Here is a 5477-nt window from a genome sequence, read left to right as displayed (position 1 = left end):
AATCACCCCCCAGGGGGAATGGCCACACCGTAATCCCTTCTCCTCCATTCTCCTCTCAGGATCTTGGGCATGCACACAAACGTGCCCGGCGTCAGTTTAAGCCACCGGGTCCAGGACTCGAATCGTAGTTAACTACATAGGAGTCCAGCAACATAGCCATTACACTAACTGCTGGTCCCTACTTATATATTTTTTAAAGAATTATTTATTTATTTAATTCTAGGAGTCAATCATGGTCAGCCACATGGGAATCTGGCACCTTAACCACCATGCTACCTACCAGCCCTGTTTATTTCACTTTTTAAATTTTGTTATTATTATTTATTTTTTAATTGAGGGATAGAGAAAGAGAAAGTGAGAAAGTAAGCCCCTAGGTCCAGGACTCAAACATTGGTCAACATGTGGGAGTCTAGCACCCTAACCACCATGCCACCTTCTGGCCCCAACTCTCAAACTTTTAAAACAAGTAGTGGGCCAGCAGGTGGCTTGGAGATTAAGAAAGCTGGCTCCCACATGGAGAACTGCACTGTTCAAGTCCCAGATCCAGTGGCTTGAAAAATCACACTGAGGGGGCCACATTGGCCAACTGCGGTTCAAGTCTTGGACCAGGCAGTTTGAAAATCATATTGGGCACATGTGCATGCAGGCCCAAAATCCAAGGAGAAAAATGAAGAAGGGATTGCAGTGTGGCCATCCCTACTGAGAGTGACTTCTCACTTTCTCTCTCTGTCTCTCACTATCCAGCAAAAGCATGTGTCCTATGACAAAAATCTTAAATAAATAAATAAAAGCTTGCCTACACTTAGGCCAGCAAGTGGAATGGAAACTAAGGCACCTGGATCCCACGGGGTCAATAGGATGGTTCAAGTCCCAGAGATAGCAGTTTGGAAATTACATTGGGCACGTGTGCATGTGTGCCAAAATATCCTAACAGGAGAATGGAGGAAAAGGGATTGCAGCATGGTCATCTTCTTATTTATTTCTTTTTTCTTTTTTTTTTTTTTTTTTTTTTTTTTGGGAGGTTTTTTTTTGCCAGACAGAGAGAGACAGAGAGACAGAAAGCAAGAAATCACCCCCAGAGGGGTTGGCCACACCGCAATCTCTTCTCCTTCATTCTCCTCTCAGGATCTTGGGCACGCATGCACACGTGCCTGGCATGAGGTTTTGTTTTGTTTTGTTTTGAGAGGTTTTTGCTATAGGGCGCATGCGCTCGTCAGACAGACAGAGAGATACAGAGAGATAGAAAGCGAGAAATCACTCCCCAGAGGGGATGGCCACGCCGCAGTCCCTTCTCCTCCATTCTCCTCTCGGGATCTTGGACACGCACGCAAATGCACCCGGCGTGAGTTCTAAGCCACTGGGTCCGGGACTCAAACCTCAGTTGACTACGTAGGAATCCAGCGACATAACCATTATGCTAACTGCTGGTCCTGTGCCTGGTGTGAGTTTAAGCCACCAGGTCCAGGACTCAAACCGCAGCTGACTACGTGGGAGTTCACGACATGGCCATTACGCTAACTGCTGGTCTGCAGCGGGCTATCTTTCCCCCTCCCCCTGGAGGGGTGATTGCTCACTTTCCTTTCTCTTTGTCTCTCTCTGGGAAGTGCACGTGCCCAATAGCAAAACAAAAAAGTTTTCCCACAAACATAAGGTTTCTTTGCTCTATGAACTCAACAACATCTAATGACTTCTATGAACTCAACAATACCTAATGACTTATAAATTCCCTTAAAGGCTAAGCCTAGTGGTATAGTCAGTAGCCAACTGCACTGCAGTACTGGAAGCCAAATGGTCAATTATTGGTTCAGAAGCCTTATGGTCAATCATTCTGAAAACATGCCAGGCACTTGCACATGTACCCAGAATTCTGATGAGAGAGAGCAAACTGGGGAAAGGGAATCATGGCACAACAGAATTCTGTGAAGAGTACTTCTCTCTCTCTGGCACATATATGCTGTCTATCATTAATAAAATAATAAGCTTAAAGTAAACAAACAGATTCCCTTTCAAGCAGTGCTCTAGCATTCACTACATTTCTACAGTTCTCTAATATAAATACTGAGTATGGTGTAATGAACTGGATTTACATGGCCTCTCAAAATTCAATGCATTGAAGCCCTAACTCCCCACTGTGCCTATATTTAGAGTAAGGAAGTTAAACAAGGTCTCAGGGAGGGAGGCCATGGTCTGATCATATTAGTGTCCTTCTAAGAAGAGACACAGAGAGCTCTCTCCCTGCCCCCACACTTATGCACTGAGAAAAGGACATGCGAGGACACAGGGAGAAGGCAGCCATCTGCATGCCAGGAAGAGAGCCTTACAGAAACCAAATCGGCAAGAGGCTGGCAAGTGGTGTGGTGGTTAAGTGCATTGGACTCCCATGTGGCTGACCTGGTTCGAGTCCCAGACCTGGCAGATTGCTTTCTTACTTTCCCCCTCTCTCTCGTACTCTGTCCTTCTGTGGTCAAATCAAAATAAATAAGTTAAATGAAATAATTCTTTAAAAAGAAAAGAAAAATCAGGCAGAGCCTTGATCTTGGACTTCTCAGCCTCCAGAACAGTGAGAAAATAAATTTCTCTTGTTTATGCCATGGTAGTTTGTTACGGCAGTGAAGCAAACAAAAAACATAGTGTAAATTTTTGGGCCACATGTGTCACTTTTCACCTCACTCATGGTACAGATTTTTTTAAAAAATCAACAATTTTATTGGGGGGTCAGGCATGAGTACTTGTTCATTCCTAGAGGAGTATAAATTGGTACAAATTACAGGGAGAGAAAAATCCTGAATGAAATATGCATGTATCCTATGATGGAACAATTTCACTTCTAAGAATGTATTCTAGGGACCAGCAGGTGGCGTGGTGGTTGAGGGCACTGGCTGACCACGGTTTGAGTCCCAGGCCTGGCGGCTTTCTTTCTTTTAAAAAAAAAAAAATTTAATTTTATTTATTCATTCATTTATTTTAATTTGACCAGAGAGAGACAGAGAGAAAGCGGAAAAGCAAGCCACCAGGTCCAGGACTTGAACTGTGCTTGGCCATGTGGCAATGTCCAGCATCTTAACCACCACACCACCTGCTGGTCCCCCGCGGCTTGCTTTCTCACTTTCCCTCTCCTCCTCCCCCCCCCCCCCCCCTGCGGCCCCCCCGCGGCTTGCTTTCTCACTTTCCCTCTCTCTCTGTCTCTGCCCCTCTCTGGACAAATTAAAATAAATAAAATAAATAAAGTTAAATAAAACAATTTTTAAAAATATACTTAGAATGCGTTCTACAGATAGACTTTATTGTCTGTAAAATTACATATGTACAAGTTATTTAGTGCAACACTTTTCACAATACCAAATGATTTAGACTGGTCTAAATGTATCCATAAAGAAGTGGTTATATAAGTTATGGTACATCCATAAAACATGGCTGTAATCAGATACACAGAGTCAAAAATGGCCCTGAGGTTCAAGCTTCAGTGGCAGGAAGGACAGTGGTGCTACTAGCAGGTGTGAAAGTTGGGATGAGCCAGGTGAGTTAGGTTTAGGGGACTCGGACAGAACTCATGCATCCCTGGCTCTTGCCCCATGCTACCAGTGCAGGCCCACAACTCTGAAGCACTACTCCCCCAGCATTTGTATGAGCCCCCACAGGATGGCACAGTGTACCAATGGACAAGTCTGGTTATCCCCGACTGACACCTACCACTCTGGAGTTCTTGCTGGGAATCCACTGGTCCTTACTCCTAGTAACGAATAAATGTTAACTATCATTCCTGCATTGAATGTTCCAACTTTTTAAACTGTGAAGAATCTATTATGATAGAGTTCTACAGTATTAATGCCACTAGGCCTTAAAAATTAGCTAGCCCAAGCCTCTCGTGTAGCAGTTGCACTAAATGAGGTACAAGAAACGAGTTCTCCACATTCAGTTTACAACCCAAGCCAAGACCTGAACTTACAGCCAGGACGACACTCCTGGCTGCCTCTGATTCTGATAAACCCACAAAGGTTGCTTAGAAATACCTGTAATCCTGTTGTAGTTTTTTTTCACTTGGCTTATATATACTATCTTTTCTTTCTTTTTCTTCCTTGAGAGAGACAGAGAGACAAGCACCCAACAGGATCTTCATATTGCCATCCACCCCCAGTCTCAGCCAACCCAGACCACATGGGACATGAACCCAGGATCGTTCTCATGTGGATCCAGTTGCATTACCACTGCAGCTGGGCTCAAGAAGTAGTTATTTTATCTTCAGTATTCAAAACTTGCTTTCAAATACTGACGTGAGCACACTCCTTTACTATAACGAGAAGGTATATCAGGGTCACTATTCGGAAAATAAATTTGGCATTCCATCTCAAAAGCCTTAACCATGATGTGGTGGTTAAGATGGTTAAGGTACTGGACTCCCACATGACCAACCACAGTTCAAGTTCCAGATCTGGCAGCTTGAAAGTCACTACAGGCATGTGTGCATGAGTGCCCAAAACCCCAAGAGGAAAATGAAGGACAATGGATTGCCTACCCCCCAGGCAGTCATTTCTCACTTTCCTTCTCACTGTCTCTCTCTGGTGACTGCATGTTTCCTATGGGAAAAACCTTTTTAAAAAGTAATGATAATAATTGCATTATCAACAGGTAAGCATAATAATAGGGTAAGTTTGAAAAGAAAAGGCTTGAAAAGGTTATTGCACCCAGGTCTCCTGAGACCACAGTAGCTAAGCTGACGCTCATAGGTGAGCAGGAGCCAGACAAAAAGAGCCGCGAGGTGTGGAAGACCTCCAGGAAGAGGAAAGGCGCAAAGGCTGGAAACAGTGTGGTGTCTGAAAAGAACCAAAGAATCATAGGCAATTTGGTGGGAGACAGAGTGCCAGAAAGGAGGTAGGAGAGGAAGGACAGGGACAAGCCATATGTGTGTGTGTGTGTGTGTATAATTTTTTTTAAACAGATTTTTTGCTGTAGGGTACATGGGCTCACCAGAGAGAGAAAAAAAAAAGAAGGCAAGAAATCATCCCCCAAAGGAGATGGCCACTGCAATCCTTTCTCCTCCATTATCCTCTCAAGATTTTAAGCACGCATGCAGAAGCACCAGGCATGAGTTTTAGGTCACCAGGTCCTTGACCTAGACCGTTGAGTTGACAATGTGGGAATCCATTAATATAACCATTATACCATCTGCTGGTCTCCTGGGCCATATTTTTAATATGCTTTCATCCAAAATATATAGCAAAATGTTTCCTATGTAGATTTAAAAATAAACACAGTGAGGGGCCAGCAGGTGGCGTAGTGGTTAAGGCACTGAACTCCCACTTGGTCAACTGCGGTTTGCGTCCCAGACCCGGTGGCTTAAAACTCACACCGGGCGCGTGTGCATGCATGCCCAAGATCCTGAGAGGAGAATGGAGGAGGAGAAGTGATTGCAGTGTGGCCGTGCCCCCAGCAGTGATTTGTTGCTTTCTCTCTCTCTCTCTCTGTCTCTCCTGCCTGTG

The sequence above is a fragment of the Tupaia chinensis genome, unplaced genomic scaffold (assembly GCF_000334495.1).
Source record: "Tupaia chinensis unplaced genomic scaffold, TupChi_1.0 Scaffold000330_1, whole genome shotgun sequence".
NCBI lineage: Eukaryota > Metazoa > Chordata > Mammalia > Scandentia > Tupaiidae > Tupaia > Tupaia belangeri.
The sequence above is the reverse complement of the archived record's forward strand: the minus strand, read 5'-3'. Positions refer to the sequence as shown.